General features: G+C 39.2%; 1 protein-coding gene and 1 long non-coding RNA gene across 6 annotated transcripts in view; one reads left to right on the top strand and one right to left on the bottom strand.

The window, feature by feature from the left end:
* Positions 1-24,682, bottom strand: part of KCNQ1 (potassium voltage-gated channel subfamily Q member 1) — a 408,236-nt gene that overhangs the window by 70,487 nt on the left and 313,067 nt on the right. The gene's annotated exons all lie outside the window — the stretch shown is intronic.
* On the top strand, positions 7,631-16,376 carry LOC106042610 (uncharacterized). Of its 2 annotated transcripts, none has more exons than XR_010831796.1 (3): positions 7,631-9,100; positions 9,504-10,440; positions 13,613-16,376. It is a non-coding gene; the product is annotated as an uncharacterized lncRNA (long non-coding RNA). The 2 variants fall into 2 exon arrangements; XR_010831795.1 differs by lacking the exon at positions 13,613-16,376 and adding an exon at positions 12,565-12,691.

The following is a 24,682-nucleotide window of genomic DNA, read 5'->3' on the forward strand; positions in this document are numbered from 1 at the left end:
CAGCCCGCACTGCTGCAGTGCTTCCAACAACCCGTCACTGTGCCGCCTCAGCTCAATCCATTTTATGAAATGCTACTGTATTTTCTTACATGAAAAACAAACAATGCCCCTGAGCTGTGCACTGATCCCCAACAGCGATGCTGGGGAAACTAATAACACCAAAGCTCGGGCTGCAGGAGCGTGAGCCGGAGTTTTTGTCATAACAGGATCTGGAGAGCTGCTGATTTTGGAGAAAGAGTGTATTAAATAGGCTTTTATAGCTTGAAGGGAAGGGGGGGTCTGTGAGAGTTTAATGAACAAACATTAGGGCTCAGACTATAAATAAGTCACTTGGACGACTGGTATGTACACACACTAGTGTAACATTCCTGTTGATTTTATTTCCTGCGATTACAGCCCCTGGGTAGAATGACAGCTAGGAGGCAGTGGGGCAGGGGCTGGCCTGCCATCCCCCCACCCGAGGTGGGAGCGCTCTTTTATGCAAGTTCAGCGCACAGCAAAGGATGGGCTGAACCCAAGCAAACACAAGTTTAAAAAAAAATAAATATTGCAGCATTTCAATACTTTTAAAAAAGAAACCTCACAATGTTTATAAAAGGGGACATGAAATGCTAGGCTACCTTTATGTACGGCCGCAATTACTTTGTAAATTCACCACCTCTCCCTTTTCCTCCAACTCCTCTCCCAGACAGGTGCCTTTTGTTTCTCCCAGCCAGAAGGATGTGTAGGTAGGGAGTAAGAAAGTTCTTTCCTATAAACATTCCTTTTTCAATTCAAATTTTCAAAAAAAAAGTAGTAAATATTGTTATAGAACAGGTCAGTTCCCAAGGCCACACCAGAGGCTGGAAGACTACTAGGTCTGAGCCTTCTCCTTTGAGCCTTTCTTCTTCTCCAAAGCTGCCAGCTGGGCTGGAAAAACATTCCTGAAAAGAGTGGGTAAAGCTGCTATATCATTACTTTGATGGGCCTTCCCTCCTTTTTAGTGCTTGCCAAAACAGAAAATCTAGGTCATGGAGAAATACCCAAATCAAACAGCAAACTGCATTGGCAAGAGAATCCAGAAATGCCAGGGGAAGAAGGTGCAGCTTTAACATATTTATCAGTTGTTTTTTTTTTTTTAAATGATTTTTCTTGGTCCTTGGGACACTAAGAGTAGAAAAAACAGGAAGGCAGAGATTTGAAACAGAAACAGTGATAGATCGGTAAATACATAGTATGTTATATTAGGTACTTTTTATAGTACTTTTCCAAAATATGCCTGAATTTTTATGTGTTCAGCTCTGTGACCTATTTTTGGTAGCTGAATTAGACAGGAATTTTGCCAGCAATGTCTGATTGAGTAGGGCCTGACCACGGCTTTGCCATGCATACTGAAGTCCAATTTTCTAAAGCACAGTTCCTTAGGGATAACAAAACCCAAGGAGCCTGAAGTTGTCTTCCTGTACTGTTGCTAAATTGCTTTTTGCCACTGTCTTCGAGCACTTACCTGTTTATCTAAAAAATTTTGGAGAACATGTTCAGTATTTCTGAATCTCCTAGAGCCAAATCCTCGAGAAGTCTAAAAACAGCCTGTACTCAGTGGGAGCTACACACCAGCTGGAAAGTTTCTTTTTGCCTTCCTATTGCCAAAGGTAGGTTCAGTGCTACAAAACGTTTAGTCGCTTTCATTTTTTATGTTCTCAGTAAACACTAACAGATGTCAGCACCCATCTACCCTTAATCTAAAAATAAAACTCATTCACGCACTCTTTGCTATTACCATGATGTAAAATGGCCTTGGCCTTCAAAAGCTTTGCAATGAATGTGGTGTTATATAGTTTTAAAGAAAGCTTAAAAAGAACGAGCAGCAGTAAGTATTTAGCTTTTTTTATTATTAGTTTTTTTTGTTGTTTTGTTTTTTGGGGGTAGCTTTTTTTCATTTGAAGACTAGAAAGTGCTTTAAAAAGCAAGGAAAATATCATTACCTTGGTTGCACAGAAAAAACGGAGACTGTTTGCCTCGAGATTCCCATGCACAGCCAGCACTGGAGTACAACATCATGCAGGCCTCAGTGGCAGTGAGGTGGCACTCAGCTGCCTGCTAACCAAACAAACACTTGCCTGGGACTTTTGTGTCTCTGCACCTTCCACGAAAATCTATACTGTTCATGATCCCACGTTATCAATATGACTAACTCCCCTTGTTCCTGCTGATTTCAGCAGAACCTAAAGACCCTTCATGACACGCCCAGCATGCTACACCAGCAGGGCTGCTTTTAAAGACGAGAAAACAAGGATTCTGAGAGTACAGAATAAAGTACCTTTTCTTCCATTTTAAACAAGAAAGAACTGAATCAAGCTATGATTTTAGAGAATAAAAATAACGTTCTTCAGTTACACACAAGAATAACACAGGTAAATTGCACATCTTTGAGAACTAAGGATTATTCTGGACAGAGAAGACATGAGCAGAAGAATCCTCACTGGAGAAAACTCAGCATCATTACCTGGAGCTACTTTTAACAGAAACACAACCTCTCCATGTGGTTGGTAGTATTGCCTGGCTTTCTTTAGTGGTTGCTTTGATGTTAGTAAATGTGCACTGTATTAGAGAATTCGGAATAAAATGGTTGCTTCACTCCTTGATGAGCTATTATTCATAAGCAAATGGAGAGGTCACCGTGAGGACATGATGGGCGTAGCTGAGGTTAAGCACAGCAAAACCAGAGTTCTGGTTTCTAATTTGGGCAACACAGCAATTACTTCTCTCTGACCAACCTGGAAACCAAACAGAAGAGTTCACCTCGTCCTTTTATTGCCCACACAGCTTAGTCATGCTTTTTGTTTATCATATCATCACCACATAATTGCTTACAAATCTTCAAAATTAGCCTTTGATACTTTGACAGACTTCAATATGGAAATGGTAACAAAAAAGTTTTAAATTTGCTGTCTTCATCCAAACCAAACAAAACGTAACCTCACTTTAGAGCCTTAGTTTTTTCTTAAGTTAATAAAAAATTCCGTTTCAAATCATTGTATTTCCCAGGCAGACTGCTATTACTCAGTTGACTGCTATATCTTTTGACACACAATGAGCAGGGATGAGCCAGGAGGCAGTTGCCCTAACACCAAAAATCTGATTTAGGCACTGGTGAGACTGTAGGCTGCAGACAGGCGTGATGCTAAATAAACTATCCCCTGTAGAATTCATTTATTCCAGAGCCCTGAAAAATCAGTTTGCTAAGGGAAAGTACGAGTCTGAAAGCTAGAGGCAAGTTTGGAGTAGAAACTTGTTTTCTAGCACTCTTACTAACCGTCCACTTCAGGTTCAGGGTCTTGCTACAAGCACCATCCTGTCAGACAGAAAGCAGCAGGCTGACCTGAAGCACCACACCAGCACCACGGGGACAAAAACAACCTTCAGCCTGCAGTGAGCATTTTGCTGGGGCACACCTGAACCAGGCCAATGCTTCGCTTTGAGTCTAGCAGTGGCATATCCTATACAAAATTGAGATAAGTGATAACGGGAGGCAGCATGGTGGTTCTCAGCCCCCTGTACCACCTGCACACTCCCAGCAGTTATCAAGAATCAAAACTCCTGGAGTTCTACAAAAATCCAAGTCACCATGCACAGGAACAATATTTATTGCTTTTCTATTTCTGATCTTATTTTCTGCCATTGTATGACTTGCCTCCAGTCTAATAATACCACTGCTAAAATCCCTTTGGCCCTGGAGTTCAGAAACTGTATGTGAATAGATATTGTCCAAAGATCTTTGTATAAAATGAAATAAATAAATAAATAAACCCCACACCTCTCCGGTGTGGGCAAGCCTGACTTGCTGGTAAAAACAGTTAACTATTTTACCATCTGACCAACTGTTGGTATCCTGCTGATGTGCATATTTGATTTTCCTGGCATTAAGTGAATTTAAACGTTCTGGGCACAGAATCAACGTTCTGGTAATTTTCTTATACTTTGGCTTTCCCAAAGACAAACGCAAAAGAACAGAGAAAGCCTTCCATGTGCAGATTCACTCCAGATTTGATTGAATACATGCAGTTGGAATTAATGTGCCTAAAAAACAGGAAACCTTTTCATATTGGTATTGCAATACACACTTATCTTTTTTGTAATGTTATTTTCATGCTGCATCAGACAAAAATGTACTGAAATTCTGAAATACTGAAAATCCTGTCAGAGAATTTGATGAAACAAAACAAACAAACAAACCTGAGAAATAAAATTTACCCCAAGATAAATACAACATTCCTCATCCCAAGAAGTGAAAATACTGCTTACCTAGGCCTAGAACTGAAGGTTTACAAACTAAGGGGATGTCTGCATCTTTTAGTGCCTCTCTTATAAACATCCTTTTCTAATACTGTCAAAACACAAAACAGACCCCATCTTTCAATTAACTTGTCAGCATTTGAGAGATGCTAAACTAAAGAGAAAAATACAGAAGCTGTATGTGGCCACATACATAGATTTTGTATATTCATGATGTGTTCTTTTGCTGTGTTGGTGACCTCAGTCCCTCATTACCATTAACCACAAGAGATGCACCTGTAGCAACTCAGAGCTTGGAAATCAAGCCTTTAAATATCAGCTTCAATTAACATGCCTCTGTGTCGCCTGATGTACCTCTGAGGCGGAAAAAAGTGGATATGAAAGTGTGTTTGTTTTACTCTGACATGCCTTGCAATAAGAAATTTCATTCAATATTTATCTAAGGATTTCAGTAGTAAGTACAGAGTTTGTGGCAGTTCAGGGAATGTTTTCACAGTGCTGTTGTTCCTGCCCTTGTAAAGTTTCCCTTATGATTGAATGTTCGGGGCTGGTAAAACCCTGTGTCTCTTTACTGCTCACAGATGTGTCAGAAAGAAATTTAGTAAATGCCTGTTTTTTATTACTGCTCTGCTGATCCTTTTTCTGTGGACATTCCAAAATGCAAGTTAAATCCGATGGCGAATGTATCTTCCAGATATTCACATTAAAGGACGTAATTCATGTAACATAAAACATGCAACCATAACAAAGCCATAAGATTTAAAAACAGATTTTTTGGAAGCAAGATCTAATTTCAACTCTCGCAAATGTTCTCAATTCAAATCTTGAAATAAATATAAATGCGTGCGTGTATGGTTTATATATATAGGCTTTACAAAAATATATGCAGATAAAGGTAGCTTATCTGCAAAGGGGACCACCACCACATTCTGCCAGGTAGATGCAGGTGTAGCTGACTTCCTCTGTGGGAGTGTTTTACATAGTTCTAAAGTGAAATTAAAATCTACTACAGCATTTTGTTCATTTACTGACTTTGAATCATTTATATAGTGGCTCCTGATGTTTCATGGTATTGCAGTCAAACCTCAGAACTATCAATATGATAGAAAAACACCTATTTGTACAGCCTCCCCATCCTGTACAAACCACCTACAGCATTAACCTCATAGGCAGTCCCTCAAGTCCCTACGTGCACAAACTAGACTGAAAGGTAGTCCGGAAATGAAGGTGTACCGAACACTGAATTCACAATCTGATAAAAGTTACAGGTGTTGGCTGGGATTAAATAAAGTGCGATTAAGAATTTGAGGTTACCTACACATTAACTTTATGAATAACAAAACAATTCATCACACTGTATGTGGTCAACTTTTCACAAGCACCAAGGTAATTCCCATTGACTTCAACAGTATAGTGAAATAATGATTTAGGGGTCAAAATCTTCATTTTTGATTCTATCAACAGTTATTTATTTATTAATATGCTCTTTCACTTTATTCTACTCCCTTATAAAGTTACGAGTTTGTAAAATGTTTCAAAGTAGGCATTTCATATTGTCATCTTTTTAAAATATAGCCTAACACAGTGGGAAACTGCTTTCTGATGGAAAGGGGACAACAAAGTTTAATGTACTGTATTTCACTATAACACCAAAACTGGTAGAAAATTGTTTTACCTATACAGCAGTCCAATACAACTCTACAGGCTCTTAAAGTTTTAAGTAATTGAGATGATATAAATTTGCTCCAAAAATTGCAATGTTTCAGCTAATAAAGTGCAGATAAGTTTGAAACTAAGAGACGTACACACTTGCAGTCTGAGCTATGCTAGGTGTACCACAGAGCAATACTACAATCAGCATCTTGATTTTATAACTTTGCTCTGCTTTTGCAAACATATAATCAGTTATTTATGTTACCAAAATGGACTTTTCTGTAATATATGACTAATAAATACTGATGCTTAAGCACCAGCAAAAGGAACATTGCTGCTTTGTAGTCTCTGCCATGAACATTTCACCTTCTATCATCTGAAATGATCTAAAATTCTTCTCATCAAAGTGCATCTCACTGAGGAGAGGAACCTACTTTAGTAGATTAAACACATTACAACATTCCGTCTATTTAATCTTCCTGCTTTTCCCTCTGAAAAGGATGCTGTCACATAAGAATATACTGTGCCTTGATGCGACTTCAGCCATGAAGCAAACCACATATTCCACCTGTGCTTCTGCTTTGTTGTGGTTCTCTGTCTTTTAAAATGATCTTTTCAGCTGCACTGGAATTAATTCTCATCCATCATACTGCATTCATAATATATTTAATGAAAACAAAGCTTAATTTCACAGATTTTGTTCAATTGAAACCAATCACTTTTATGCCTGTGCTGTGATTAACCAGATGACAATGCAGATACTGAACATCCACAGGGAGCCAGAGGGGGAGAGGAGCAGCATCTCCTTCCATCTCTCAGGAAAATTGTCCATGCTGGTATTACAGACAGAATTTAACGTTAACCACACTGAGGTAGACACTATCTGTACAGTGCTAGCACAGGATAGAGCTGTCTTATCTTACTGAGTCCCCATGACTGAGTACCTGCTTCTTTCTTACTGTCCTTTAACCAAAACAGCTGTGAAATACATCAACTCTTATGAGACGAGATCCACCATATATGAAAAAAATGCTACAGCAGTTCAGTATTAACTAGTTCTGACACAAATTACATGTGGCACACACCATCTGGCTTCCTTGAAAAAAAATCAAGGACTAGGCTGGAAGACTGCACCTCCTTTTGTGCCTGAGTCTGATCAGAGAAAAGCAAGCTTGAGCAGCAGAGATTTGCTGCAGGTAATCGTAGTGGGGTATAAAAAATGGCAGCTGTCAGAGGGATCCTGAACTCATTTCAAAAGGTGCAGTAACAGAAGGACCTTTGCTAATTAAATATTCTATAAAGCAAAGGAAAAGTACAGGACAAACAATAAATCACCCAGCTCCTTAGAAGTGACTGTGCTTTCAAACAACAACAACAACAACAAAACAAACATAAAAAACCCACAGCGATTTTTATGTGAGGAAAAATATTTCGAAGTAAGTATTCGGTGTAAAGCCATATGCAGAAAGCATTTCTGTATTGTGTAAACTTGAGTGAGTTCTTCTGTTCTGTGCCTTTGGGACCCAATTTGGCACCATTTGACCTCCAAGGAGTTTTAATGAAAAGCATATCAAGCCCAAGTGCGGGACTTTTTGATGTTAGCATCGCACATCACTAAAGAGACCAAAACTTTTAAAGCTGTATTGCACCTCCTCAGATGCAGCATCTGTCTGGTAAGAGTAGCTTACTCAAGACAGTAGCGTAAGAGTTTGAAAATGTGGCCATGAACTCTTGCAGTTTTCATGCCTGCAAAGAAATGTCCATGAAGCCACTCACTAAAATTCAGACTGGGGAAAAAGACTATTGATACGTTTATTTTATGGTAAAGGTATACCTCATTACAAGTGTTGAATATGCATACATGATCCTATTTCTCCTACTTCACAGCATTAAAATCAAAGAACATGACCTCTTGCAGATTCAGATCTCAGAATTTCACTCACTGACTGCCTCTCTCTGATTCTTCCTTGATCTCGATCTTCTACAGCATTGGGTGATCTGGTCTGTCACCATCTCTCACTCCTTTGATTTTGTGTTTTTCTGGTGAGTAACAATTAGATCACAAAATTTCATTTTTCCCCCTCTAAATGCAAAATTAAATCCAAGAGAAGCTCTGTAGTATCAATGTTTCAACTCATGATTTCTTTTCAAAGAAGAAAATTTGAAAAACTGAAACAGACATTGTCAGAAAACTACTACTGAGATTGGCAAGCCATCACATAATGTCCGCCTGGAGGTGTGTCATGGCAAAAGCAGTTCAGATGGTCAAAACCCTCATCTTTCCAGATACACCATGCTCTTTAGCTGAAATACATTCCCTGCAATGCCCTGTAGACCTCTCTCTGGCCAAACACTCCCACAGCACAGAAATCCATAAGTACAGAACATCATAGGGCTCTTAATCTGGTGGGGACCCTGGTAAAGAGGTGAAATGAAGGTGTGTGCCCTCCAAACTGCAGCTAGATACTGCAGTAGCTCCCATGTATACTCAGCTGACCTCAAGAGACATTTTAAACAGTACTCCAGCAGCAGGCAGCACAGTCTAATCAGCAGAATTTTAGACTGATTACTCAAGTGATAATTAAGCACTTCAGCCAAAGTACTTTTACAAATGTAACATACATTGCCAAATGTATTTTTACAAAGTATTTTTTCTGCTAAATAAGAAGCACCACGCTAATACTTCGTTGCACAAAATTCTCAATTAGCTTTTGAAAATAAATGTAGAAAACAAAAAAAATGAAAACTGTAAATAGAATTCTCCCAACATAACTAAATACATGTTTCTAATCAGCATGCAGCTCTACTTGGTGCAGAGTACAGGTCGCTGAAGTATACTGGCTATAGAGGTGCTACTGTACTTAAGTGTGACATTGCCTAACTTGCTACTTGTGCTCTGACTTCTGATCTTAGAAGCAAGGTCATGATCCTACAACCTTAAAGTTAATTGGCAGTTTTTCCACACACTTTGATGTGAGCTGAAGTGGGGCTCAAAGCGATCATGGATGTACTTCAGTTCCTTTAAATCAAAGTGACTGAAGGAAGGGCTAAAATACTTCAGAGGAGAAGACGAAAGAAGCTCTGCCCTTCTAAGCCTTGGTTTAAAAATGGAAATTCTCACTTCCTGAAGCAACTCCCATTCCCTGTGTACCTGGAGACTTTGCCAATGTAGGTGAGTTAATTAAACTTTCATTCCCGTTCTTCTGATTGTAGGACATTTATAAAAGATTAGGTTGCTCTATGAAAATGTATATGTAACAATATTCAGTGGAAAATGCTCCATGTCATAGCTCCTCCTCAGTATTTATTTAACAACTTGTTCTTTATGGACAAGTAGTTACTCCATTCAGAAAAAAAAAAAAAAAAAAAAAAAAAAACCAAAACATTACCAGAGAACAACTGGGAGTAATGCCAGGTTATGTACAAGCTCACAGATGAGTGCTTTCATTGGAAAACAAAGGAAAGAGATGTCATGTCTGGCTTAGGAAGAAGTGACAGCTATTGATATAATCACATTAAATGCAGAATTTCCATCTTCCTATCAGTAATATTTTTTTTTCTTATTTTTTTTTTAGTACTCCCAGCCTTTGTGCATTGTTTCTCTTTGAAGAAACTGCTGAAGGAACCTCCTATTTTCAGCAAAATATTGATTGCATTGTAAAATAATACATCTTTGTGAACTTTACATTTGAACCCCCAAATTCATCTTCTGAAATTTTTTTGCCATAATTTCTGTAAAATGGCACTAACTGCAGGTAATCAAATGACTTAATTCTACAACAGTTCCATGGATTCGATACAGTTGCTACGACTCTGAGGTACCATGACCCGAGTGTCTCTTTGAGCAAGTGGCATTTAATTCAGAGACCTACTGGCAGTGAGAATGAACTGAGATGGGAACAGAAACATCACACCAGGTATTATGTCCACTTGCACACACAACACCGATATGACAACTGTGAAAGCATCTAAAGAACTGGTAACAATTTTTGTAGTTGTGCCTGGCTAAGTCTGTCTGTGCCTCGTGAAGGAAAGCTGCTTAATGCTCGAAGTGTGAAAGGAAAGGATCTCCTTTCTGAAGAAATCACCAGTCCTTTTTATTTTACTTTTACCAACAATGAGGACAACTGCCATCTCCTTATGACAAAAAACTGGCAAAACAGAACCCTAAGTTTATATCCACGTTGAAATGTGAAATCCTTTTGTTACCTTCTGCCACAACATGGGGAAATCTTCTGGAGAATATGAAAGTTTGGTTGGTTGTGAGTTAATTACACATTTTCAAGAAATAATACTATGACAAGAAGTCTCTCCTGGATTCTGAGTGCTTCCCTGCAGTGCCAACACCTTCTCCCTTCCCAGCCATCTCAGCCTGCCTGCCTTCTGATATGTTCCTTTGGGCACATCCTGTTCCAACCTGCCTTTGAAGATGTCTGTCAAGTAACAGTCCATGTCTTCCTCTGTTTCTCAGACCTCTGCACGAGTCCACCACCAGATTCAAACCACTGAACGGTAGGTGTATGGAAGTACTTACTTAGATTTTTGGCCTCTCTCCCCCAGTTCTATATCTGTCATCAGCTATGCTGACAGTAGAGCAAAGAGGGTTATCAGTCTTGCCCTGAATGCTGTTGAGCCAGTCTCAAAGAACAAATTGGTCTCAAAGAAACACAGAAAGCGAGAAGCAGAACAAAGGAAACATCCCATTACACATTTTACAGAGAGAAACTGGATGCACCTGTATAATAAAGACCAGGCCTGGAGGTGGACTTGGGCCTTGCCAAACCTCATGTCGGAGCCCCAGCCTTTACCTGAGCGGCCTCCCCACAGCAGCGAGAGATGGGTGACTCGTACCGGGGTTGCTGCAGGCCATGTCCAGAGCTGCTTCACCCAGATGAATGCAGCAGGGTTGCAAGGAGCACAAGCTGCATCCTACCCCCTGTACAGCTGTAGACATCTAGCAAATGCAGGGGACCACTTAGCTGCTCTCTCTGTGACACAGGGAGATAGGTGCTGTGAATTTAAGTGATTTGCTGTGAAAAACAGCAGAGGGAAGGAGTCTTCTCTTGTCATGCAAGTCTTCTGAGCTTTCCCGCTGCCCAGTACTCATAACTGATCTTCCTTTCACACCAAAGCAGCAGCAACTTTCTTATTTCAGTTATTGATTTCTTTCTAAGCAGCCTTCACAGTTACTTTCACTGTGAGGGTTTCCAGTCCTTTGACTAACACATGATTAAGACTTTTTCACTGCAGAATATAAGAGAGAAATTACACAAGGACCTTGCAGACTTCTGAAATGCGCTTACAGCTCTAATCACACCCTGTTTTCCCTAATCTGTACTGCCATGTGAGATTTATCAGTGACTTCCTAACTCCTCTACAACAGTGCTGACTGCTGAAAAGGAGTAAAGGGCTGGAAGGAAATCTCATGAGTCCTGCATAAACGAATGGGACACATGGGACACTGCTGCTTTTCAGCAGTCAACACTATAATATGTAACTTATTGGCACCTACAGCAAGCTTCTGAAGTTGTTTAGCCCTGAATTCACTGCAGTGATCTGATCTTTGGGAATCTGACTTTTTTTTTGTCCTGGCAAATTGTCTAGTCCTTATCCCTAGAGATAAGGAAGTTAAAAATTTCTAGCCATATGTGGATTTTAGGGCATGTGGTTACAGTCCTGTGCTTTCACGCACTAAGCAGGACTTACACATACAGAGACAAAGCCATGGCAGTCATGATTCAACTGTCCTTGTAAAAGTTGGAAGCCTCTTAAAAATAAAGTCACAGTTGTTTTAAAAGTAAACAAATAAACAAACAAAACAAAAACAAAAAACAACCAACAAAAATCCTAACTACACATGAAGACCTTTGTTCAACAAGCTACTTAAGCAGAATATAAATCTTAATAGTACTTCCAACTGAAGTGGACAGTAATCATTTATACTTAAACATTGCATGCACTTAAGTACCTTGCTGAATTATAGCCAAGTGTGCAACATTAAATTTGGTAACAGTCTTTTTCAAACAAAATGCTTTTACAATGAGCAAATAACCTAGAAATAACCTACAGCTTTAGCCAGCACTTCCAGAGAATGACCCACTGCAGCGAAGGTCAGCAGAGTCCAGTGGGTTAAAGCAGCGTAATTAAGCCAGTGTGTAATTGTTCAGCTGTGGTTCAGTCAGACTTGCAAACAAATGCCAAGCAATTCAGTATTCTCCTAATGCCTACTCTCTACCTCTGTTAAATTCTGCCATTTGCTTGCATTTTATTTTTTCATAAAAGTCTTCTTTAAGAGCATCTCTCCTTTAGATTAAGGGTTAAATCAGCTACTGCTGGTTCAGTTCCTGGTGTTTTTCAGAGACAGTTCTGGAAACTTACTGCCCTTTTCTCTTGCATACTTGTAGCCCTATTGACATTAATGAGACTTACACCAAGGTAGAGTGAAAACACTGTTTGAAATGGCTGACTGATTTTTAAGTGCCACTGTATTGCAACATCATCATTAGTACCAGCAAAGAGGCTGGCAATTTCACTTTGATGGATTGTTGTAAAGGTGCCCACAACAGTAGTGCATGGCAAGTTTGCCTTTATCTCTTTTATCTCCTTGCTTCCCTTCTGCTTTTACATTCCCCTTAGCTCCCCCTTCTCTGGAGATACTATCTGTCCGGCTGCAGTGAGGCGCAGTACCTACAGCCTCCAGCACACACTACTGACATGTGCTGCCTGGCACAGCCTGAGAGGACCAGAACAGATTTGAGGCACTTGCAGCTATGGATTATTTATTTATTTATTTATTTTACTACAGTTAATGTTGAAAATCTTCTAAAAAAAACAGAACAACAACAACAACAAAAAAACACAGGTATGTATATGTATGCATGCATACATACACGTTTGGTACAGAATTATTCATTCATTTCACTCTATCTTCCTAATTTTTGAGCTTTTCTGGAACTATAGCCCTATTTACTCAAAGTAGAGAATTACTTGCTCAGTGCTAAATAATACTGGTTCACCAATATGGCTTTTTTCCTTTCTTTGGCAGAAGTAAATATGGGCTTTAAAAGACTGGCAAGAAAACTCACTTTCTATAGTCATAAAATCAAATCCTTAAAAGGTCATTGTATTTCCTCCTTCAGTTAGTGTTTGACATAAGTTCAATTGCAAAAGGTTTTATAATCAACATCAAAATGTATATTTATAATAGTAAAATGGGTCAGACATTCACTCAGGTAATAAGAATGGTTGTAACTACTACATTACCAGTCTATCCTATGCTTCCTGTTAGATGATAACTCTTTAGTAATTCTGCCAAAGTATAACCCTCTGGCCACATTTTTTTCGTGCTGATTATCTGCCTCATAGTCTTTGGGAAATCTCAGACAAATTAATAAACTGTTCTAAGAGCAGTGTCAAGGAAAAATGAATTGATGTTAAAAAATATTAACTGGCTTTTTAGGAGAGCTCTGGCTTTCCATGTTCTGAATACTGATAAGACACCATTTTGGACAAAGGGTGTGCTTTCTTGCTAATCATGAGAAAGCCACATTCTTACTTGTCTGGAAAATGGCAGTTTTTACATTCCTAGTACAGATATTCCAGCAGCAAATATCCCTCAGCAGTCTGCTAGCCAATAATCCCAAACAGCAAAAATCCCAGGACTTTCTCTTTTCCTGCTATTCAGGACTGGTGTAGGTTATGCCAAGACTGAGAACACCACAAGTGAGTGCAGGAAACTTACCCAATTACTGCCGATTAATCCTATCTGAGCCAAGACAACACAGAAAAAAAATGACTCAAATGCGCAAAAGAAAAAAAAACCAACATGGATTAGAATGGAGTGGGAAGCACCTGGAAGAAAGTTATGGTAGAGGTGAGCCTGGTAATGATAAGGAAATGAGATGATAAACATGAGTGAAGGTTGTAGAGTAAAGGAAATGAACTTTGAGGCCTTGGGGCTTCAGAAGAAAAAAAGAAAAAAAAAAAGAAATCTGGGAAAAATTCATTGTGGACTGCAAAGCAGAAGACATCAAACCTGGCAGAAAATGGAAAGAAAAATCTGCATCCATCAAACTCCACTCACTGCCTGTCATAGCCTTGGATGGAAACTACAATTATCAAGCCCCAGACAGCAGCGTTTAAATGAAGGGCTTATGCATCTGGCTCTGGGGCTGCTCTGTGGACAGGATGAGAAGCACAGGTCTTCTGTAGGAGGCATTTTTCCTCAGAAGAGGACAGCATGGCTGTGGTCCATGCTCCGTAGAAGGCAACTCAAGCTTCCTGCACGGGGCTGCTGCAGGAGTAGCAAGGAAAAAGGAAGCCTAGTGAAATCCTGAGCTGAAATCCTGGACAGGGTGTCTCCCCTGCCAAGAAAGCATTGCACACCATGTAATACACAAGGCATTTGTTGCAGCGCTATTTTTAAGTGCCTTCTCCCATTTAAATAAAAATGTCTAGCTCTTTAAAGGTGCTAGGAGGATCTTGGTTCCCATTACTTGCCATGGCATTGACCTCCACAGACTGATGCAATCTGTTGAGGTGTGCTTCCCTTGGTCGTTTTTACATGCAGTTGATGCTATCCATAAAGGACAGTTTTATCTTTGCATAATATGGGAGAAAAGAACTGGGAACACCTCTTATTTTGGCTATCCTATTTAAAGATATGTATAGCCATACCACCTTGTAAATTCATTGATTCTCTGAGACAGCCCAGTTCTTAACACAACCCTTACTGCAGAAATTTTCCTTGTTTCCTATGGTCCCCATGGGGTACATCTGCTCCTGTTGTATTGCAAGCGAGGTACATCACAGACCTATGTAAGAATATTACTGTAGCTATTCAGCTGTATTCCTGAAGCTATTCAGTTGCATTTGATGTATGTATGATCAAGAATACTTCAATAATATCAGAGAACTCAGTAGATCTTTTCCCAAATCTTACTGTCAAAATAAAATTAAAAACAAGAACAAAAAACCCTAGCCCAAAGAGAAAGACAGTATGATAATCCATTTATTCAAGTGCTTTCCTTATCCAGCAAAACAACTGTATTATTTACTCAGAGGTTATAAGAGTTTCTTTATGAGGAAAAAAAGTGAACCTCAAATCCAGGCACTTCTAGATATTAACTGTAACCACCTTTGGAAAATTAAGGAGGAAATGTTTCTTCAGGAGGCAATATTAAGTTACACCCTTGAAAACTCCACTGAGGTGCGGGACAACTTCACCACCAAAAATGACAGAAGAGCAGAAAAGGTCAGCTTTTTAGGTTCTGCGTGTTGTACGCTGTGGCACTTGCACCCAAAGGAAGAATTTGGGTGCTGGAAGAATTTGAATGCTGTATCATCTGGGTATGGCCATGCATCTTTGTTCATAGCAGTAATGCCTCACCATTGTTTGTCTTCCCACTTGCAATCACCTGCAATCACTTGCATCATATCCCTCCTGTTAGTCGCTGCTCAACATTAGCCTCCTGACTCTGCACTGGCTGCTTACAAGAAACAATAAAATACCAACATAATAATAAATGTGCTTTACGTGCTTTGACTTCTTTTTCTTTAGGCATTCACAAGCTGGAAGAAAAGAGCAAAAGCCTGAACTATGTGACTGTCCAGATCTTAGCTGGAGATGAGTGGATGGCCCACAGGCTGCCATCTAGAAATTGTTGTATTAGAGCATATAGCTTCATATTGTCACGTCTGTAGCCCAGAGGCTAGGATTAGATGATGTTACTGCCTCAGAACACAGACAAAACTGCTGCTTGAGCTAGACAAACCAAAGACTGGGGGACCTACCAAAACTGGTCAGAAAAGAAACAACAAAACACCACAGCTACAAAAATCTTCAGCCAGAATTTGAACTTAAACATCTCACCAATTCCAGATTTATGTAGTTTTTAATCTGTATTTTTGCCCAACAAGAGAATAGGAGTACAAAACGGATCAAGTAGGAACTATACACAAGACAAGGCAGGGCAGTTTTTTTTCTTTTTTCTTTTTCTTTTTTTTTTTTTAATTCTTGGGGGAACTGAGGGAAAGGTAGCAAGAAAATATCAATAATGACACTGCAGGATACAAACATTTTAAAGAAAATTTGGTTATAAATAGGTAGAAAGGCTTTTTTTTTTTAATTTGGGAAAGATGTATCTTTCAAACAGCAGAAACAGTGTTCTGATGACTATTTGTATTCTTAATTGTATTATAATTGTTATGTATGTGAATCCAGAGCTGCTTCTCTGATAACATTTTATGTGTTTTATTGAGACAAGTTGTATCATCCCTGACACCCAATTACATGCCTCTTCCCCTCCAAGGAATTTCTCCTAGCAAGACACTTGTAACATAAGATCAATATAATTCTTTTCCCGGGGCTGTTCTGACTAGCACAGTTTTGTAATTATGACATACCCTACACTGACAACTAGAAATGTAGGTAACTTCCATATTGCTGAATAAACATCACTTAAGTACAAAGTAAAACTGGATGAATGCTAGAATCGGGTCAGACTTCTCTGCTATAAATATGTATATTTTATATATAAATATATATAGTGCGTGTATATAAAGCTGCTGACACAGCACTGTGGAAAACACTGCTAGAGAGCTTTGGTTGTTGCCAGCAATGTCATCATAGATCAGAAAGATTCTCAGAAACAACACTGTGGTTAACCTGCGTTGGGATACTGAACAATAGCCCATTGTTGGCAGAATAGGAATATTTGACACCGCTTGACATTACCTCGCACATTTAGTGAACTAGACTTTATACCTATTTCATATTTCTTGCTTAGCTGAAGCCGAGAACAAAAATTGTTAGTATTCCATAAAAATCAGATACCAGTCAGGATCAGGAGAGACGCAAAAATCTCCCTGAAGGCTAGCAGTTCTCCATCCCACTTGTCTAAAAACAAATATTCAAACATCTTTGCATCAGATTTACTTGTAGAAAACCAGGAAATGAGAGAAAAAGAACACAAGAAATGCTTACTCGTGGGAAGGTTTCATTACAAGACCTGCCACCTCTGGATACCCTGCAAAAATACAGCTCAGGACTGAGCAGCTTGTAATATGAGCAAAAGCAAGAGATTGCCAGGACCATCTCAGCACCACATGCTGCAGCAGCCTTGGGTTCACCCCACCTCCTCTGCAGAAGCTGTCTTGATAAAGTCTTTCTCAGCTGCCTGGAAGGGGATGGTAGAGCACCTTTCCTAACCTATGTGTCTAAAAATAAACAAAATGGATTCAGGCCTTAGCCTTATGATTTTGCCAAAACCAAGGTTCCACAAAAATTCCAAAAATACTGGGGCGTTCAAGAGTTTTCTGAATAAACCATGATTAATTTGGTAATGTTTTCTGAATAGTAACTGACAGCAAAAGAGTTGTATGGTGCTCAGAAACACTGAAATATCAGGTTTTCTAATACTTTACAGAACCATACTGTAAATGGCAAAGTTTAGATAACTGTGCTGGGGTGGGGGAGAGGGGGCAGAGATCAGTAAATCATCCCTGGCAGGGCTGTCAGGAGACCTGGAACAACTCCCAAAAGTTCCAGAATCTTCATCTCCCACTCAACTCACAGGCATCAAAATAGCATTACAGAACAGTAACCATTTATAACTTGCTGATAGTGAAGCTTACGCATCTACAGACAATTTGCAAACTTCTCCAACCAGTGTGGAAAGATGGCCCAAATCAGATTCCTAGCATTTCATTTTCTTTGTGATGGAATTTGTTCTGTAAATTACTACAAAGAATCAAAGTGCATGCAACTGGAAGCTTATTGAAAAGGCAACAGTGCTCCAACAGATATATGAGCAGAGAAAACAGGAGATGCACTTCCTCATTGATTTTATGAAATCAAGAAAGAGATTAAAAAAATACAGAGCTTCCCTGCAAGTAGCAACTGTAAGTTGCAACTGTAAGTAGCAACTGGAAGTTGCTACTTGAGTGCAATGTTTATTAGAGCACGTTCCTTTTCTTCCTGCCTTCTACTTCTCCCAGAGGCAAAGCTTCTGTACCCTGGAACAACATGTGAATGTGATTTAGTAACTGCAGAGTGACACCTTCGGTTTCAGGAAGACAGGAACAAGGTGAATCCTATATTCTCAGGAATAATTATTTAAGATCCTTAATCCTCAGACTCAAGTTGCATTGGTGCATTTGCTTCCCAAACAATAGTGCATCAAGATGTTTTGCATAAGATTCAATTCTCCATGTATACGCATGCAAACAACCAGAACAGGACTCAGCTTAGAGAGAAATGAAGATGTGGCTAGCCCTCACCTCTTCTGTTTCACTGAGAGCCAAGGAAATTCATAAGGATCATAATATCTGCAGGAAATTTCTTTCTGTTTAGCGTTTTCTGAAGTAGTTTTTTATTTTACTTTTTTCCTCCACCCCATAGTTGAATATTTTGTCCCCCTGAAGTTTATAGGAATTTTTCCTGCTCAACATTGTCTTGAGACAAGGAACTGCTGGGATCTTAAAGACCCCAAACTGATTTCATTGTTGAAAGAGCCATTCACCCTACGGACTTCATGTACCTTGCCTGGTTACCTTCTGACTGAATACAGATCTCTCTTTATACAGGAAACTTGAGACTCCATGGCACTGTTCCAGAGGCTAAACAAAAAGAGGTTGTAAACTTGAACCAATCTGCCTCCCTACCACTAGCTACAGAGACTAATTTTCTGAAATTAAATCCTCTTGTCCCTCTGCCTCGCAAAGAAATAGAACATACTTGGAAGGGCTCTAGGTCTACTGACTATGACCATGAACCAAAACCAAGCTATTCTCTTCTTCTTGCCTTTGGTAAGCAAGGTTAATATCAAAAAGTCCGTGTTAGAACCAGTCAAATCAGAACACAGCAAAAGCATCACCATCAGCAGTCATAGGGAATGAATAAATTTAAGGACAAAAATAAGATGAGAAAAAATGATGCAACATACTGTTCCTCATTGCAGAGCAAATTTCTTGGAGTGCAGAAAAAAATCACTTGGGAAAACATGGAAACTTTTGACCACAGCAATTTGCAATATCTTTCAACACAGTGTTTTAGAGCAGTTGATTATCGGTGTATTGGAAATAGCTAGTGCTGACCAAGTAATGCATGCACAAAAAGTTCTCCTTTATAATTTTCCAATTACAGCAATAGATCACTGGCAAAAATGTGCACAGAAAAGCTCATTAGCCAACCTCCTCCCCCTCAACACACACACCTTCCTTTTTAAACTCAGGCCTAGGCAATTTTCTGAGCTTATACAAGAAAAACACAGCGTATTAGCAGGAGATATTCCTCCCTAGTCTCCTTCCCAACAGCATAGATAGCATTTACAAATGCTATACAATGAAGAGAAAACAGGAACAGAGAGGTTCCTCTCAGTTGCCTTCCAGCTGAAGCTGGATCTCTTGTTTGTAATTGAATAGAGCCTCATATAACTATCTGTGCTTATCCATTTCACTCTATTATCACAAGGTTACTTATGGCATTGTCCCGACTTACAGACTGTTTAAGAACCTTGTTGAACTTAACTTCTTCTGTTTCCATAGAAATTAGCAAGCACTGTTTTAACTCTTCTGATGCCCAGTGTCCTCAGTGTGAAAAGCAGCTCTATCTCCAGCTGTGCACAAGCACCATGGCATTATATTGCTTTCCAGATGAGAGGTAGGGACTGGTTTTTAAAGTGATGCTGAGCACCCACCATGTCTGCTGGCACTAGGCAGATTCACTCTGGAAACCATACTGGTGGGTGAAACAGGGAGCAACAGAACTGGATCCTCCAAACTTGACTTTACTTCTGTCAGCACCACAAACAATTGGAATAAATTGTGCCTGCTAGACAATTTTGCTAGAATAAATCAGTTCAATTGACTAAAATTACAGCACACATGCAGCTATTCATTTTATTCATGAAAGGTTATCACTTACTTCTAGCCATCCTGTGTAGCTGCAATCCCCTATAAGTATACTAGCATAGGACCAAAATCGTGATAGAAAAAATCACTAACAAAACACCTGGACAGTTTTATAAAAAAAATTAATAATAATAATTCTAAAAGCCCAATGCTTCCCCACAATCATGATGTTTCTTTTCCTCCCCCCCCCCGAAACTTCCTTTGTTCATAAACATCTACAACTGTTAAAGAGACATTATCAATTTAAAAACAAAGAGTGTGTTTGTTGTTTTGTTTTTCTTTTAAAAAAATCTTATATATTCAGTGGAGCTTTTTGATTCTATGCCCAGATACTTACACTACAAAACATGAGACAAAAATTATAGGTACATGGTGTGCCAAGAAACTCAGCACAGCATGACTTGCCCAGGCTTTTTGAAAGAAAGCATGCATACTGTGTCACTATTATGATTTAAAATAGCTGGGCCTCCAAAGTCATAACACTACTGTACTATACTACAAGGTGCCTGCAGATGCCTGTAGCAGCAAGCCAACCAATTAGCTTAAGAACTGTGATGAAAGCCCGACTTTGATTTCTGTTCAATGTGTGCATCTCACAGCTTCGTTTTGGTACAAAACAAATCTATGATGAAATGAAAGAAAGCTTAAAATGAGGGTGAAAACAACTGGAGTAAAATGTATTATTTACAATAATCCTCATTGTTATTCACTATGAACTGCAAACTTCTTGGTTTCAAAGGAGAGGGGGACTTTCTGTGGTAAAGCAGAAGAAAACAGGTCTTGGCATTTTAAAAGGGCTTCCTTTTCTTTTGGGTTTAAATTTAAAACATGGGGCAGAAAAGCTTACAGTTCTCTGAGCTCAAGGCTTACTAAAGGCAAGCAATGGACTATGTACATTCACATCCATCGTCCTGCCAGACAGAGACCACTCACACTTCCATCATTGCCTTCTGCATCACCAAGAATCAGGACAACACCCAGGTAGCTTTTGGATGTGCTCTGACACTTCACCAGACAATATTTTTGAAACTGGAAAGGAATTTTATTTGTTGGCGTCAGTTTTTACACTTCCCTCCAGCTGCTCTGGGATCCAGGTTAGAAGCAAGGTTCAAGCTGTTGCATGTTTACAGGTGTCACCAGATTTAATACAAGTAGGCATTCTACCAAGCCTGGTTCCCTGGAAGTGGACTGAAAATGTCTTTTGAAGACATTTGGAGAATGGATTCAGATATTATTATGTAGAATGGCATAGGGACAATCTCTGGCCCTAGATTCCTCCACCTCATGTGAGGTAGACCTATTCTAGCAGTGAGAGGAGGATACTGAAATGATAGAGGAAGGATACATGACCCCTGCTCCATGAGTTATTGCCCAATAATTGCCAGTTGAGCTTAGTCAATAAAATTTCAGCCCAATTAAACCTCATCCCTGACATCTTCCTTACTACATGTCCAGGCTGATACTCAAAAGCACTCATATCAAACAGCAATGTGAGCAGAGAAGAAAACTCCTTGCTGGTGACAAAAGCAGCATCTTGAGGATTGGCAGTAGTAGTTTATCAGCAATGTGAGGCAGTGAGCAGCATGGAAATTCTGTGTTTTTTCTCCATTACTCCACTTAGTCTTTTCTAAGGATTTAGCATCCCCTTGATAACAGAGGGGAATGTCTCACACTGCTCTGTTGTGAAGAGACTGACTCCACATGAAGCCATACTGACAAGATACTCCTGGACAGGAAAGGACCACTTGGGCTAACAAGCGAGTCTCTGCCCTTATCTACATATGACCTTCAATTTGTGCTAGCTTTCTCAGATCATTTCAAAAAAGACATCTGTTTCTTAAACTGACATGTACTATATTATTCTAAGGGACTCCTTGATGCTTTGCTAATTACAACATTGGTATTGTTCCCACACTTTTCCACCAGTGGCCTAAAAAGAAAGTGTTTCTGACCCTACATTCTGCATGTCTGTTTACTTAAAAAAAAAAAAAAACACAACAAAAAAACTATTACATCAAAATTACTTGGATTACTCACTTTTATTGTGAATTAATGATAGACTTGTAAGTTTTCTACCAAAAGGAATCTCAATGCAAACTTATCCTGCCTTTTCAAAGGTTTGTTTCTTCATAGCAATAACTTCTTCCAGAAGACACAGTGCTCAAGATGTCACAAAAAACTTTTAATACAGTACTATACACACAACAACTGTATTTTTCTGGACTTACATTTAACCCAGTTTACCTCTAATAAGTCATCTTTGTAATCTGCTTTCCTTTTTTTTCCTAACTGCAATCATACTACACGAACGGATGAATCCACATTTTTCTCTAACAATTTCTGAAGTGTTTTCATGTTTTTTAGAGTACTACTAGCTATTTCTCTTGTATAGAAAGGATGCTCTGGCTCTACCACAACTACTCACAACCAAAAAAAAACATTTCAAACCAAACAACAACAAAAGCTCTCATTCTGTTTCAGATCTGATATGATGATCTGCATCTCAGCCATAGTTGATTTTTCACTGAAATTGTGCAGGAAGTACACAGAAAACAAAATGAAGTAACCCTGTCTGTAGGAATCACTGCTCTTTTGATTCTCAAGTGTAGCACCATTAACTGATCTGCTTCTCCCTCTTTCTCTATGCAAAGAGAAAATATGTTCGACTGGCCTTTTTCTAGTTGCCATAAGATTCAGAAAATCCTCAGCACAGAGATTCAGGGAACACAGATTCAAGGCCAGCTTTTTCAACCACTGTCTTGGAGCAGCCTATGAATGATCTATTCATACTGACTATCATGTCAAGTTGGCAACAATCAAAAGCATGCTGCAAAGATAGCTGAACCAGTGCTGCCCAAGCTAAAAGCAGAAACATTTGGACCTTTGCAAAGTATCATGCCCATGCTTGGATGCAGTGCCACCCAAATTCTGCTAGATGGGTCTCTGGGCCAGCATGCTTGCAGTGCAGTGCATTAGATAGAGGAGTATGGTATTAGGGCTACAGCAGAAACTGCTGCTCCTTTGCCTTGGTGAAGAGGCACTGTATTCCTCTCCAGTCACTTCTGCTGAGAGCGTTTGGAAACATCTCTGTGGGACTGATTATTTCACCTCAAAGCTTGGCCAAAGCAATATGAGGCAAATGCATAGGTAGATGATTCATGATTATGACTCATTTTGAGAAGTAAATATATATATATATATATTATTGACCATTTATTTTCTAAGGTGTTCTCCTGTAAAACTGCTCTGGTTGAAACTTTCTAGAAACTTAGGAGTTGCAGAATGAAGACTTCCTTCAGCACCCTGATGACCACAGCATGCAACCAGAGATAGTGGTGGCACAACTAGAAAGTTTCCAGAGAACTTCAGCTGTGATGAAGCAAGGACCCAGCTCTGTTCCAGCTGACATTTTGAATATATTTTACTCTAGGGGGTGGGGGTGGTGTTTGTTTTGTTTTGACTGCTTCATTTGGCAGGACCATCATACATGATAACCAAGCCAAGTCAGATGTCTTTGTTGCTAACATTAACTAGAGTGGCATAACTGGCTCACATATCCAACTACCCCAGGACAGAGAAGCTCTGACAACCAGAGACCAAGAACTGTGAAAGAATCTGCAAAAAGCTCAAATGAACAGAAGGAAAATCACACATAAATAGTGGCTCCATCATGAAATAATAACACAGGAAAAAGACAGCCCAAAAGCCCAAACAGGGCAAAGAGCCAACCCACGCTTGAATTGATAGACATGCATGAACACATAAGTATATGTAAAATTAATTTCTATTGTAAACTTTTTTTTTTTTTGTAGAAAGATTTTTAATATATTTATAAGGCTGTACACATTTCCAGTTTGGAAACACAAACTAGTTATTCACTATTTTTCTAGGGCTGGGCAAAGGGCAGTATTTATTAGGTGTAGTGTCTGACAAAGCCTTTAGTGCTGTTAATCACACCAGCTTCCTTGATATATTAAGGCTATTAGGACTTAACTAGGTAAAGATGCACATGTTGCTAAGTGAATCACCTTCTACCTGTCTAATGGAAACCAAGTGTTGATTTAAGTGGAGTCATCTGTTTAAAAGAGCAAGAGAAAGAAATTGAAATAAACCCAAGATTAACAGATGTTGCAGAAGGGTCAGTGTTGAGTGAGCAATGTTGTATTCAAGACTTTCAAAATAGAAACTTACATGAATATTTAAACTCACTTGAATGTTTCTCTCTGCTTGACTGTGTAAACTTAGCATTTAATACAATTTGTTTAGTTTTAAATATTACATGCATAATTATCTGTATGTGGGACAGTTTCTGTGTCATGCAAGCATGTTCTTTTCTCTCCACCCCAGGCTCTGTGGCTAGGAAATGATGTTAGAACATTAATTTCTGGATGATTTAAAATCTACTGTCTAAAACAGTCCCAGTACATTTATATTGGCTGGGTTGTCTGGTTTATGTGTTTATATATGCTGTTCTCAAGTATTGGACGGTTTTAATATTAATGGACTACGATTATGTTGAACACCACACTGGCCAATATAACTATTCAGAACTAGAGGGGCTTTTAAACACAAAAACAAAAAGGAATGCTGATTTGTGGTTGAAGTCCCAGACACAGTTTAAATTAAATTCCTGGCTGTGCCACAGATGCCACTGTGATTTCTTGAGCAAGTTGCTTCCTGTACCTTAGCTGTAAAAGAGGGAAACAGTATTTTCTTTTTCCCTTCCTTTCTCTATTTTGTATGTTTAGTCTGTCACAGCAGGAGCTCTTATGCTGTGATGAATATAATGAAGATACCACAACAAAGGTTCATTCTAAAGGGAGGTAGCTCATCAGACTCTTAT

The sequence above is a fragment of the Anser cygnoides genome, chromosome 5, assembly GCF_040182565.1.
Source record: "Anser cygnoides isolate HZ-2024a breed goose chromosome 5, Taihu_goose_T2T_genome, whole genome shotgun sequence".
NCBI classification, from domain to species: Eukaryota; Metazoa; Chordata; class Aves; order Anseriformes; family Anatidae; genus Anser; species Anser cygnoides.